The sequence below is a fragment of the Anas platyrhynchos genome, chromosome 3 (genome assembly GCF_047663525.1).
Source record: "Anas platyrhynchos isolate ZD024472 breed Pekin duck chromosome 3, IASCAAS_PekinDuck_T2T, whole genome shotgun sequence".
Taxonomy (NCBI): Eukaryota; Metazoa; Chordata; class Aves; order Anseriformes; family Anatidae; genus Anas; species Anas platyrhynchos.
In genome coordinates this window covers 63,558,885-63,574,098 of record NC_092589.1, presented here as the reverse complement: position 1 = coordinate 63,574,098, position 15,214 = coordinate 63,558,885, and the positions used below count along the sequence as shown (strand labels likewise).

The window sequence follows — 15,214 nt, the reverse complement described above, 5'->3', positions numbered from 1 at the left end:
CAAATATTTGTACCATAATTCTGCTAAACAGGACCTCGTTGTATTCAGTGTTGTACAGATGCAAAAAAAAAAAAAGATGGTATCTGCCACAAAGAGCTTCCAGCAGGATAAAGACAGTTTATAACAGATGATTCTAAGATTACAGAAGATTTAGGTGGTACAGATTACAGGTGATAGAGAAAGGAGTTTTACGCTGTTGCTCTAAGAAGACCACTGAAGTAGCTTTACTGATACTCATGGAGTATCTCATGTTCCACACAGCTTTAGAGTGTACAGCATCACAAAAAATAAAAATAAAAATATATATATATCTACACCTGTATTATTTTGGCAGCTTATTTTAGCAAGCATTTTAGCAGCTTGGTAATGCACATATATACTGGCCTCAGGGACTAGGACCTGATCTTCCAGTATAGCAAGGGATCAGAAAAGGAGGCAAAGACCTTCTAGACCTTGGAGGGTGAGGAAAGGTGACTCCTGTTTGAAGAGATAGGTGGTGGGAAGCTGTGACAAAGTCATAAGTTTAAACAACAGCCTGGGGTGCATCATGCTTCTTTAATAAAAACTTTACTGTCTCAGTTCAAGGAAAAACATTGTAAAAGATACAAGGTCACTTTGTGTGTGTATGTAATGGAAGTACCTACACTGTTAACTCTCTTTCCTGTTGGAAAATATTGGGATGGATTCAGATTTTCTATGACTGAATTTTAGTTATCAGCTTGTGTCATCTGATTACATGTGATTTAATATTAAGACACTATTTAGGCCTTTTATTGCTTAAGTACTTGCTCACGTACAGACTAGGAATCTGTATTTTGCATTTTTAGGGGCAGAAAACAGCTGCTAGCCAGAGATCTATGCATATTTTGTGGTCCTATGGTTATTATTTATTGACTAACATTCATTATTACCAAGGAACCCTTGATATCTTATGCAGACCAAATTCACACTGATAACACTGAAGAAAAAAAAAAAAAAAAAAAAAAAAAAAGAGTATGAACAAATGATTGACTGAAGATTTCCTCAGAATTAAGGGATAACAGTTTTTGACTAATATTTTAGCATAATATAATATGGAAAGCAAGCTATGTAATTCACAGTATTATTTACACTATGGTAAAAACTTGTGATGAAGGTTGTTTTCCCTGTAGTGGTCCAGATTTGACTACAGTTCTTCATACTAGTGGGGATCCCTTCAACCTTCAAATACATTTGTGTTCCAAACTCACATTGTCATATTTGTAGCCCTACAGCATGGGACAGTTCAGCATCCCAAATTCAAACAAAGTTCTAGACAAAGTCAAAGAAGTGAGTCTGAATCTTTGAAAAAGTTCCTGTCCAAGGGGAAGAACTGAAAATGCCTGCCTTCTCTTTAAATGCCTTCAGTTTACAGAAGACATGCTTACCATTTAATCCACCCACTGACTTTTTTATTACAGGAAATGAATGACTTTTCATACTATGAACTAAAAGATGTAGGTTGGAAGGGAAACTAGAATAATGCTGCTAACAACACAATTTTCAAATAAAAATTTTCCATGCCTTTAAATAAATGGAAAGGGAGGATCTCACTCATTGACACTAATTACTGATTCTTGCTGTAGTCTCAGAAGCAACCACCTTCATAATTAATGCATTAAAATGTTTGTTTTACTGGACATGAGCAATATCGGTGTTGACTTTTAAATCCTGGAATATTGGTCTTGACAGTGGCTTAGTATCCAGAGATTTGCAGATGACTGAGATTTTAAGAGCCTCGGTATCTTATTCTCTCCTGTCTTTTCCACTGTGGATCAGGAGTAAATCCCTTGAATCAATGGTCGTCAGATCAGTATTAAACTGTTGTAAGCAGGAAAAGGAGCAAGCACCAGCTTTCTTTAAGAATGCATTAATACAATTTTAAAAGAATAGAAACAACCCAGGTAAGAAGCAAAGCCATGTGTCATTTGCCTGCAAGACACATCTCCCTGATGTCTGTCATGAGGATGGGCAGCTCTTGCTGTACTAACATCAGCAGGAAGCTCACACAAAACATGCTGCCTACATTTAAAAATCACGATTGTCCTATTTTCATACATATGACTTGTGGGTCATGTAACAAAACAACAACCCTGCAGTTTAGTGTAAAAGTAGTTTTTATGCATGTACTGCAAATGCAAGGGGAAGTTTGTCTAACCCAGAGATGCTTCCCACCTAGTAGCACTACTGAAATGCCCCTCAGCCCCTTCATTCTGTCCTCACAACCACACTATTTCTGAACTCTTTTTTATGGGGGTGAGGTCAGTTGAGGGCATAAGTCATCTGAGGATTTATTTTAAATGCCAGCACTTCCAAAAGGACACGAGGTATCTGAGAAGTACCTCACAGCAGGAAAACATAAATAAAGATGTGGTGATACTCTACCTTGTCTGGTGTTGGAGGGGAAACAAATGGAGATCATTAGCAAGACGTGAGCAGATCACTTTCCTTGCAGTGCCACAAGCCCCCATCTTTTCAGGATAAGTACATGAACTGTGGTGAAACTAGTGCTGGTTCACATCATGCCCTTCATTCACGTTTCATGAGCTACTGGCAGCACAGGAGGGTAATGTTTCCACATCTCTTTCACAGCGATATTTTCCATAAATTCTAGAGAAAATTTCTGAATTTTTCTATGCAGAGACATGGACTATCAAAGGGATTTGGTGTACACAAACATCTTCCCTTTCTTCCCTCCCAGTGATGCACAGCAGGGTCTCAGAGAGCCTGAGCACACATGTCTGTAGACTGTCTTCTCACTAGCTGGCATCAGATACACTCAATGTGATGGACAAAACAAATTACTAATCTGGTAGCACCCCAATGAACAGGTATAAATCTGACACTTGAAAGCAATTCCTTCCCCCTTGAATCAATGCATGCTGAAAGCTGGAAACACAATGTTTCCAACTTCTGAACATGTTTCTATGTTTCTCTTCTCTTTGCTACTCCAGAGCTGGTGGCATAAAATGTCCTCTTGCTAGGGCAAGGTGGTAACTGAGTCTATTCAGTGTGGAAGCCGCTGCAGCTTCAGGCAGGAGTGTAGTCATAAAGTGAACACTGAGAACTGACAAATGCTCTGCACTGTACAGCACAATAAAGTGCATGCACATAAGAGTTGAGGGCCTATTGCAGGGTGGATGGAAGCTCCTAGGTCACTACCCATCTCCAGGAGAGTGCTGCCTGAAGTAAATTTAGGTATGACGATGCCAAACTCAGTAGCTTTCTGTCTTTTCAGGAGAAGTGCTAGGTAAAATAATGGTAAGAAAAGGTGATGGTAACTTTGAAGTCCAGTCAATTTTGGAAAATCAAATAAAAGCTGCTACCAACTCCAGAGAAGCACATTTTTTTCTTCCCAAAAGATGCGCCCGACTTACAAATGTGGGGAGCTCCCATGCAGGCAAGAGTTTCCCTCTCTCCCAAGCCCATCTGGCTTTACTTGGCTTGAATGGAAAGTGTGAGCAGCGGGTACCTAAACAGTGCCAGCCCAGGCTGGACACTAGGAGTGGGCGGGCAGCCGCAAAACCCCAGAATAAGCGAAAAAAAAAAAATGAATAAGAGAAAAAAGAAAAAAAGGCTGAATCATAAAAGTGTCCTTGTCTCTGAGGCAAAACCCACCCGGGTGAATCACTCCGTGCTCCCGCCTGGCTCTCACAAGGGGTCGGCAGGGTGTCCTGCCCCACTGTCGAGCCCCCCGTGCCCCCACAGCCTCCACAGCCCCCGGAGCTCCGCCGGGCGCCGCTCCCCGCCCGCCGGCTCCTCCTTCCCGGCCTCGGAGCCCCGCAGCCCGCCGGGGCGGGACCGGGCTCCCTACAAAGCGCCCGCCCGGCGGGGCCGGAGGCAGAGCGGCGCGGGGAGGCTCCGGGGACGGCACCGGCACCGGGCACCGGGGACAGCACCGGGCACCTGGCACCGGGGAGCCGCGCTTTTCCCCGGGGAGAGGGGAAACTTCCCTGCCCCGTCCCGCCGCGGGCTCCCTGGTGCCCGCCCGCTTCCTCCTCCTCCTCCTCCTCCTCCTCCTCCTTCTCCGGCCGCATCCCGCGGGGAGCAGCGGGCGATGGGGCTGGGGGCGCCGTCCCCGGGGAGCCGTGCCCGCAGCCGGCAGCTCGCCGAGTGAAACTTTGCGGCGGGGGCGGCGCCCGGGCACCTCGCGGCGGAGCGGGCAAAGTTTTTTTATTTTTTTATTTTTTTTCCTTTTTTTTTCCCCCCTTTTCTGCAGCCCGGGAGCCGCCGCCCGCCCACGCCCCCCTCCCACCCCCCGGGGTGGCCGCGGCCCCGCTGCTATGGCACCCGCCCGTCGCCGCGGGGCGGGCAGGGGGCGGCCGCCTCCGGCTGGCCCTGCGGTGGCGGCGGCGGGGGGGCGCACAGCCCCCGGGCGCCGGGCGTCCTCCCCCGGCCGGCAGTGACCGCCCCGGCCCCGCCGCCTGCCGGCCCCCGCCCGAGTCTCGCCGAGGATGGCGGCGGCGCCGGGGCCGGGCTCGGGGAGCTCGGGGAGCCCGGTCGCCCCCTGAGCCAGCCGCCGCCTCCCCGGAGCAGCCCCGCAGCGCTCCCCGCCGTGAGACCCCGCTCCTCCCCGCAGGTAAGCGGAGGGGCGCCGGGCTGGGGGGGCTGCCGGGCACCCCGGAGCTTGACACCCTTTTTCTCGCCCCCACAGCCGCGGACCCCAGCGGGGAGCGGGCTGGGGACGAGCCGCGGGCAGCCCCGCTCGGCTTTGGGGCGGTTGGCAGGGTGGGGAGAGGGACGGAGGGGGGGGCTTTTCTTTCTTTCTTTTTATTTTTCCCCCTCCCAGAAATAGACTTTGTGCCTCCCGAGCGGAGCCAGTTGGCGTGTTGGAGCTGCCTCTCTCCGTGCAGCTGCTACACCCTCTTTTGTCTGGTCTCGGCTCCCGAGGACTTTCCGCGCTGCTATCGCCCCCCGGCCCGGCTCCGACCCCGGCCCCGCAGCTGCCTCCCGGTTTCGCCCCCCCGTGCCCCGGGAAGTTTCCCCGTTGCCTTCATCGCCACCCAAGTTCGGGGCTCGGTCGGCTTTGTCTGAGGAAAGATGGTGGTGGTGTGCGGATTGCCTGGGAGGATGGGAGCCAGATGGGGACGGCGAGGGGGATGCCCTCCTCCCTCGCACGCAAACCCGGCTCGCTGCTTGAGCGGGTCTTCCCCGGGCTCCCCGGGGGCAGAAGCACGGAGCAGCCTCCCCCGGTGCTCCGTAGCCTCCCCTCCGGTGCCTCCCTGCCCTCCGCGCTGGGTCCCTGGGTCAGCGTCCGTGCCCTGTCCGGCGGGGCAGGGACCGCAGGAGGGGTACCCGATTGTCATTAACCACCGCCAGTCTTGTTTTACGCAGGTTATGATAAAGAGAACTGGCCAAAGTATTCCTCTAAAGCATCGTTTTGTGTAAGATGACCTGCAAAACATAACCTGTAGTCACGTAGCGGACCTGCAGTTTATGGTGCTGTTAGGACGGAGGGCTTTATTGCTCAGTGAAATTACAGCACCAAAGGTTTTATGTGTTCTGGCTCACCCCGTTTCTGGATCAGTACACTGGCAACTCTCCTGTTATTTTTCTTTAACTAGATGATACTTCCGATCTATGTGATGGAAACCAGAGAAGTGCCCAGATAGAAAGGAAGGAAGAGTGCATTTTTTCCTTTTGTTGTTTCTGTACTGCTTTGTAAAAAGTAGAAAAGAAAAGCACTTTAAACATAAAATTTGATTTCTGTTGAATGTAACTTGAATTATTTTAATAAAGAAATCAAAGGGTCTTTTGAGTTTGGAACATTTTAATGTGCTTCTCGTGATACCAATAAACATACTTCTAGCAAAATACTTGTTAGAAGATAATTATAAGACAATTTTTAGCAATTTGAGACATGAGGTACAATTAGATTTTTGTTCTGAAAACAGGAGAAAAAAAAAAAGCACCCTTGTGGAAAAAGATATATCGTAGATAAATAGCAATTTGGAAAATAAAATCATATATAATTCTTATTTTGTTGGCATAGAAACATGTTTTATTTGTTGCTCCTTTGTTGGATTGCAACAATGACCCAAATGAAAGTTGGAAAAAGAATAATGATGTGAGAGTTCAGCACACTACAATTATTTTATTCCATGTATAGAAACATTTCTGCCCAATACAACCTCGCTGGAATTGGACCAGAATTCATTTTTATGGAAGCTCTGTAATCAGATTATAAAAGGTGGGCTGTCTGAATTTAATCCTGTAAAGTACGGACTAAGCAAGCCCTGCTCTGACAAAGCACTGAAATGTATGCTGACCCTCCAGCAGGTAAGCAGTGCCAACCTCCATCTGTGGTGTGAGTTCATTGCATATAGCAATAGGTGCAGTAACTTCAGTGAAACAGTTTGCTGGCTTAGCTGTGTTACTGGACCCTTGCTGGACCAAGCTGTGTTTCTCACTGTGTTCTCCTTCCATTTCCATGAATGCTAGGCATAAAACACAAAATACCTGTGCCATATACAAGTATTCACATCAGCCACATCTTGTGGGTTGTATGTTCCTGACCGACTCATAGCTCTCTGTGAACGAAAAGGGGAAATGAAAATGAGTTAAGAAGTAGAATACATGTATGGAACAACAGGAGGAGACTGCTGCTTCTCGTAGCTTGTTCGGTATATTTTAGGAGCCAAAAATTCAAAATGCTGAAAATCAGTGAAAACTCCCAGCAGAATTATTGAAACCAGACAAAGGTGTGATATAAAAAGTATGAAACCTAAGTGTTGCCATCATGAAGAACTTCCTATTTTTTTTTTTACAGAAGAACGCTAGCAGTCTTGATAGTCTATGATAGTAGTAGAGAGTATAGCATGTAGTGGAAATAAGAGCTTGATTTCCTAGACAGTGATGATGTCTCCATTTGACCTGGTGCCATAAAGCTTTGTAAACAGATCAATTACTTTTAGTCTATGGGTGTTTGGTCTCCTGGTACTGGAACAAAGGGAAAAGAGCAAATCACTTTCCAATGTGCAAAGACAACTAAACTAGGAATCATTTGTGAAAACATGGGCATCTTGTCCCAGTCTAAGATATTTCAGATGCTTGCAATGAGGCAGGCAAACAGGATCTAAAAGAAAGCCTTACCACTTGTACAAAGACAGCTGAAGGCTGGGTAGAATACCCCATTAGATAATGTTTATATTACAGTTCTACAAAGAAGCCTTTAGAAGGACTTGAAAAAACATCGTAGTTAAGATTTCTGAAGCTGTGATCTGATGGATGTGGGAAGACATCCCAGCTATGACATTGCTATGAGGATTTAGGGAGGTTCTTCTTGGTGCCTGTTTACCAGCAGGATCTTTGTGTTGCTTCCTGTGCTGCCAGCTGGATGACTGCCTTTACGTTCCTCAAAGATTGTGATCGATAGCTTAAGAACTGGGAATCTTCTTAGAAGGTTCACACACATTTTAAAATAAAGAGGTGTCTATACCTTCAAAGTCCAAGAGAAAATAAAGGAATTTGCAGATGATACTTGATGTGGTGCTTTCATTTTAAAGTAAGAATAGAGTAAGGAAAAGTTTCTGCTTTTCTCCCTTACTAACTAACACATCACCCACACAATCTTGGCGTAATTAGGATCTTATTAAGTGGACTGTAGATTGCATGGAAAGGTGAAATGCTGACAATGTCAGTGAATGAAATTGCTGGACAGATGTTTTGCACAGCTGTTATCCTACACACTAGTTTTACTAGCTCCTGAGTGCCTGCGTTTTGTGGAGTTTGTGAGAATAAGCATTGTTGTAAACTTCCCTGCTGGGAATGCAGTCTGACCGTACAGCAAGAGGTCGTTACTCTATTCTACCGCCAACCATTTTTGTGTAACACAATTCAGTACCTGCAGTGTATCTGTAGCCCCTACCCAAGTAAGTGAATCTTGTTGGGAGTAGATCAGGTGGAAATGATGGCTGAACGTAGTGCTGCAAAATTCAGATTATACTGATCTCTTATAATATTAATGCAATTACATTCTCCTACCAGAACTTTATTACAGGATCAGTAATTTTAAACTTCATTTTTTTTTTTAAAACTTCATGCTTTCCTTAAAAATCAAGCAGTTAAAAGAAAATCTATTTATTTATTTATTTATTTATTTGTACAGCAAGCTATAAATGAGATGGTTATAATGTAACAAAGAGCTATTTGTAACATTTTATCTGCAGCAGTGACAGAATGTTTGTATCCCTCAATATTCTTATTTTGATCTTTTGGTGACAAAAATATTACAAAGAACATTTGGGGCTTTTTGAAAAATTTTGAATGGGCAGAATACATGAAAAGGAAGGATGTATTTCCTCAAAGTCTTTGTCTCTGTGTTTCCCTGTCTCATGTTGGGAAAGGTTATTGTACCTAAAGAAGTGTTCTAGAGAGGTGCAGAGCCACCTGAGGATCACTGGACACCTGAGGATCTTCATCAGTGAGGTGTAATCATCCAGCAGAGATTTCAGGAAAGATAGTACCAGAACGGACTTGTGGAAAATAAAGCCATGAAGTACCTATTTGTTCAGTCTCCAAGAATTGTAACAAGGACTGTAAGACTTCCTTTCTTGTGTCAATTTATATCAACATGTCATTATTATTTCTATCCCACTGGAACTGTTGTCAGTTGTTCTTTTTGTTGGACGTGTGACCATTTTCCTACAATTAATTTAAGTAGAAACAAACTATATCTTTTTCTACATTGATTATGTCTATCCCACTTAAATAAATGATGAATCTCTTACTGAATCAGAGAAACTAAGATTTGATCCTTTTAACTTCAGATACATGTCCTAATCAAACAGATTTTAAAAATGACAAGTGATGTGAAATATACTGTAAGTTACTTCTTACTGCAACTAGTTTAAAGACAAAGAAATACAGGAGAAGAGAGAAATCTCTTCTGATGACTTTTTTTTTTCTTTATCTATTTCACAAAAACTGAGCATCCCCGTGCTACTATTTTAAAAGCCATAACTAAAAAGTGTTACAATGTGAGGTGATGAAACTGCATATTTCTATAATACACTCTAGCTGTAACATGGGAAGAACATTTTCAATGAAGGGTTGATACTGTTGGGCACTAATATCCAATGAGTCCTAGCCATTCTTTGGTGGCAATTAATTCTTTAACTTATAGTAGGAGAAGTATCCGCTTTGATACCTGTGACGTGCTGGGATCTGTAGCACTAATTCAGGGAGTGTATATGAAATCAAAACAAGCTTTTTAGAGTTTTAAAATGACTACTTTCTTCCAATAAGGGGGGGAATTTCAGAAGTCATTTTGATTTTTGTGAACTTAAACCACTATCAAAGCAGGTTAATTAGGAGGCAATTAAAAAACTTCACTTGTTCTACTGAATTTGGTGTGATAGTGATAACAGTAATAGAATTTGATTTTTTTTCCCCACATTTTCCATCTGAGTGTGTCTGAATAAATGGCTCCACTTATCTGTAATCAGCTGCCTATTGTTGAAGAACAAATTTGTATCTAATTAATTTTATCACTTACATTTTGCTATGTATTGAATAAAAAAATGACATTACTTGTACCATAACTTGCCCATCAATCTAGTTGCATGTGTAAGTTGCAGCTTAAAGCACTGGCATTTTTTCTCTAATTCATGTAATTCAAAGTAACAAAGGCATATCACATACTAAAATACAAAACATACACAAAAAATATGTTGCCATATAGTAAAAAAAAAAAAAAAAAAGGTCCAGTTTTCCATTTTTTATACACTATTACTGAAAAGCATCTATTTATAATTTGTTGTGGTTCGGTGTGAGAAACTACACGTAAATGAATAGCTCCGAGAGTTATTCGGATGTTATATCATTTTTCTGTGTATTGGAAAACTCATGATGAAGAATTCATACTGGTTCTTCCTTTTCGTATGAGTTGGCAGGATTGTCAAGGAATCATATAGTAGCCTAGTCATTGACTTGATCCTGTTACTGAAACTTTTCAGTACATTCCTCATGTAACTGCATGGATACATGCACAAACACAATTGATCTTTTTCTCTTACTCAAATCTGAAATTCGACATGTGTTGACACTGTAGTGAGCTGTACGTTTACTGTATTACTTCATGAAGATGGATGAGATGAGTGCCGTGTGTTGGGTCAGCATTCTGCTGTAGTAAATGTACTTTCCCAAGGAATTGTTCCTTGGAGCAGTCAAGGTGTACACAACTTGTCTGCTGTAGCTTCTCACTTTTGCAGCATCTTGTGCTAGACATATGTAGTGTATGTGTCAGGCAACCTGCTGAACTCAGAATAAGAGATGCACCAAGGAACCATGTCCTGGAGACATGGATGTCACAGTAGGGTTGTTCAAAGTCAACTGAATAAACCTGATGTGGTGTGTGAGATTCAGCAGGTGTGCACTTCTTGCTATAAGTGACTGTGTATTTAACAGTTGACTTGCTTCACCTGAGGTCTGGCTATATTTCTGTAGGAAGGAGAAGTTATATGACAGGTTAAGAGAGAAGAAAAGAATAAGGAAGAAAGCATGTGGTGTGGGAAGGAGGGAAAAAAGAAGGAAATATAAAATAATAATAATAAAAAGAAAATGAATGACAAATATAAATTGAAAAAAAATGAAGGCAGAAAAAATATGAGATATAATAAGCTGCATATTTAAAGGTGAATGATGCTACATTCAGTAATGTAGACTGAAATAGGCTCACATTATAAACAGAATGTTTAAAACATGGTGGTGCTTCCTTTATGATGCATTCCCATCTTTTGACTTTGTAAAATGAACTGGAAAATGAAGAGAATAATTCTTGTCTCCCTAAGTTGCATTTTAGATGATTTATTTTGTCTTCATTGTGTATCAAAATACACCAGTCTGCAAAAATGACATTAAACAGTTCTTAGAGAAGCTATACTATAAGCAAATCTGTTCAAACATAGATATAAAAAGAAAGGGAGCTGTGGAGTATAGCATGTTTACCAAGGTAGAAACTACTAAGTGGGGCACTTTACTGTATTTTGAAGTACCTGCAAGTTTTGAAGTACAGGTGAGCTGTTGTTTTTATAATCAGACTAATACCTTGAACACAAAAGTTGCCACCATGCAGATCTATGTAAAGTCACTGTCTTATAGAAGACTAGCGAGCATTATAAGCACAATGGGGACTGCTTTCAAAATGTTGGATAATTGAGTGGCATTTATTCAAGTGAGTACTTAGCTGCCATACTTGCACAGATTTTCCATTCCAATATATGTTCACTATGTCTATAATAGTAAACTACTGAGGCAAAAGCCTGTTCTCTAGCCACAATACCAACCAGAGTGTCTGGTTATTTGCATTATGCTTAGATATACAAAATACGTGGAATTGGTGGAACATACTGGGGCACCAGACTTCCAAATGTATTACAAGAAGTTTACTGAACAAGTTCAGATTTGCACACAAAATAAATCTCCAGCTGACAGTTCCTTAATGTCATGATTATCAGCATTGTAATAGTAGCCTGGTAAAAAAAAAATGACTGGCAAAGTATTAAGAATAATGGCTTCCAGAGGCCTAACAGACTCTCTTTGGGTATAATAGCCAAGCCAATGGCTTGGTTGTTAATACAATTCACTAACTTTTAGACCTGTAGAGTAAATTCATGATAATTCAATGCCCAAATGCTTTCCTCAAACCCTTCTTATGGTCGCTACAAAGTGTTTGCTTTGCTCTTTGCCAGGAAGGAATTTATTTCCAAATTACTTCACAGACTCCTATGCTGAATTTATTTCAATTCTTTTTCTAACTCAATTTTATTCTCCTAAGACGTGGCCTCATTAACTGGCAACCATGGTGGAATATCTGCAAGGTCCTATGTATGCTGCTAGAAAATAGTTCAATAGGCTGTGTGATATTAGAAAGATGCAAGTCACTGTTTTCCAATCCAGGTTTACAAACAACACACATACCAATGAAATACACAGAAACATTTAGAGGTCAAGATCAGGCAATGCTGTGTTTTGCAGCACTCCAGTTTGTATTTTTTCATTGTCCTCTTGGCTGTAGAGTTGAAATGGTAATGGAAAATAAGTTATACTTAAGACTGGTTCTTTTTCATCTTAGTTCTTATCAAGTTCTTACTATGATTTTTTATTCAGATTTTTTTTTTCTCTTGTGAAATGTGGAGATTGTGATTAGATGCCGTTGTATAGATTATATAATTCTTGTAAAAGAAGTACGATTATCAGTCAGAATTAGCCTATGAGAGGCTGCAACCAGGTGGAGTAGTGTAACTTTCTGTTAACATTTTATAGATATTTTTACCAGTGTATTAAGCTGCCTTCATAGCATACAAATGCTTTATTATTGTGCACCGTGACATGACTTTGTGACATATGAAGTTCATTGTTTTTCTTGCCTTCTCCAAAGAATTTTGAGAATACTTAACCTTTGCTTTTATGGCCATTTTCATCAGTGTACATGACATAAGGTATTTAACCTGTATTCAGGAAGGCAAAGTCCAAAGGAAGCACCTGGAGATGATTTCTGCAGTCCTTCCTTACAGGTTTTAGACCTAGTCCCAGAGAAATCTATTTTACTCTTGCATAGAATATTCTAATTGTTACTAGACAAAGCTTGGATTTGAATAAGGCTTGTCTTGCATGGTTTTCAGGCTTGAGTTGAGGAGGTTATTTTAATCCCTAAATGTCAAGTGCTTTGGAAGTAGGCCTAACACATTGCCTGATATTCTATGAGATGTCAGTATCAATATCAACCTCAGATTAAGCATGCTTTTATTAAACCTTGTGGTTGAAGAGACGGACTTCAGAGGAGTTTAGTTCCAAGCTTTCTTTCCTAATCCAGTATTTGTTCCTTTCCAGTTAAAGAAGCATCTTCCGGAGAAAAGGAAGAAAAGGAAAACAAAAGGGAGCTCCAGTACAGCAAACTATAAAATAGATGGACAGAGAGAGATTGAGAGAGAGGGATTAGTTAAAACAGCCTGAAGTAGAGATGACCCTTAGAGAGAGGGTGCTGATGTTATGGAGAGTTTGGTTTGGAAGATTTTTCTGATGAGTCATTTGCTCTGGAATTATTTGAGGATGTTGCCCTTGTTGCCCTTCAACAGTGAGACTTTGTTTGGGAATACCCGTGTTCCAAGAACATGTGACTTTTGAAACCCTTCTGGTACTTATGGGCATTTTTTTTTAATTTTTTTTTTTTTAGTTTAGATGTAGTGCTTGGAGGTCTGGTTAATGATTATTGTGCAAATTCATCCATTGTTTAATATTAATAATTTGGTTGCTGACTGCATGGATTTGATTCAGTTGCCCTCATTCATTATCTGTATACTAGCCAGAAAGCTCACAAAACTCTGACACAGTTTATTACACTTCCTTTGCCTTACTTTTAAAAAAAAAAAAAAGATGTATTAAAACACAGTTCATTCTTTGACTACTGCAGGACTGTGAATATAATGATGTTATGGGGACAGAATGTAGATAGAAAAGGAGATAGTTCAGTACTATAGCAGCAACCATGGATGTTAATTATTTTCTGGGGGCAAGCCCACATTTTTGCCAATAATTTCTTAGATAAATAGCAGGGAGACCTCTCTTACCTGAATAACTGGAAATAAAAGAAGAGGGTCCTCCCATGTTGTGTGACTAGAAATACATTTGGCATTAACATCATTTAACCCTTCTTTCCCATCTTTTATTAAATCCACTGATGAGGCCAGGTGTTGGTATTTGCCATGGTTAGCAATTTAGAAGACAGACGTGGTAACATTCAGTGACAAAAGTTTTGACATAAAGCAGTAAAATAGCCCCAGAAAAGGTGTCTGGTCTGCTTTTGTGCCTACTATTCTCCAATTATTTGTGGCTTCTGAACTCCGCAAACTCTCAACTTAAAACCTCTAGCAACAAGCACACTGCATTGTGAAAGACTGCTCTTACTGCGGTTATATGCACGTGCATACAGCTTCTTGTCCTCCTTTCAGTCATACTTCTGCCTTTTAGACTGTGATGTTCTTCATGATACTCAATGGACAGTGTGTTCTGGGGTTATTTTCCAGTCAAACTTCAGCCCGTGTATGTTGTTTTGTGATGTGGAACACAGAGTAGGAAGGGGTATTTGCAGGGATTGTTAACAAGAACAGTAAGTTGAGTTTTTTTTAGATTTTTATTCAAGGTCTTGAGGGAATTTGTTTCCAAAAGTTGAGATTTTTGAGCATGTCATCACCTGGAACTTGAAATTGAGGTGCTGGGCAGGTTTCTATGATTCCTGTGCTTAAAATCCCATTGTGATAGGAAATTATATTCTCAGAGAGGAACACAAATGAGATGAATGAGACAAAAAATGCCTACATTATCCTACTTTATACATTTCCTACTGTTTTGGATGCAGTAAGTTTTTCCTGGGGAAAAAATAAAAATAAAAATAGAGATTTGGTCAAAACAACAGAAATTGTTTAAAAAACATATAAAATAACTTTCACATACCTCACATATAAAGACATGGCCACAATTAAATAAGCTCTTTGTATGCAAAAGTTGGAGGATGAACTTTGCTGAGTATGACTTGTTTTACACAGATTTTTCAGAAGAACTATCAGTCTTTATGATCAAACTGTAAAAACAGAAAATATGAGCCATAGCAGAGGTCTGAAAAACAGCCAAAGAACCTATCCTGGATTTCATCAAAACCCAAAAGATTATATGACTTCATGTCATGACTTTGGGAGAATGATAAAATTGGAGCTGATGAATAGCTTGTGTTAATCATTTTGCATTTGGCGTGTGTTTTAGCTTTCATGGTACTTTATTGTCAAACATTTTTTTATTGCTCCTTCTCAGTGTGGGTTTTGTTTGTTTTAACTAAGACTCACCAATGTAGTTATAGTGCAGCAAATCTCTATTCTGTCTGAATAGTTCAAGAACAGGGAGCATGAAAAAAAGCATGCCTGTAGTCAAGCCAGTATTGCATAATTTGAATGTCTCTGAATCTACTACGGCTTTTCTGGTGGATCTGACAGTAATTTCTGTTTTTCTCAAGCAAACCTGGCTTTACCATATGTATATTGTCTTATGAGGAGAGTAGGGGGTTTAGGGAACTGTTTCTCCTCTTTTTGTTAAAAAATAAAAATAAAAATAAAAATCAGGTAGTGAATTTGTGTCATATAGGAGATTTTCCAAGCCCTGCTTTGTAGTGTGCTCCAAATTGTCCCCCTGTACTTGGCTCTGGTGA

At 41.2% G+C, this 15,214-nt stretch overlaps 1 protein-coding gene across 2 annotated transcripts in view; it reads left to right on the top strand.

The window, feature by feature from the left end:
• The first annotated feature begins 3,824 nt into the window (after window positions 1–3,824).
• Window positions 3,825–15,214, top strand: part of TMEM200A (transmembrane protein 200A) — a 59,215-nt gene continuing 47,825 nt past the window's right edge. The window contains exon 1 of one of the 2 annotated variants that reach the window (XM_027454531.3): window positions 3,825–4,597. The gene's annotated coding sequence lies outside the window, so the exon portion shown is untranslated. Of the gene's footprint in view, window positions 4,598–6,151; window positions 6,298–15,214 lie in introns of those variants that run through there. The other variant, XM_072036012.1, reaches the window with a different exon arrangement.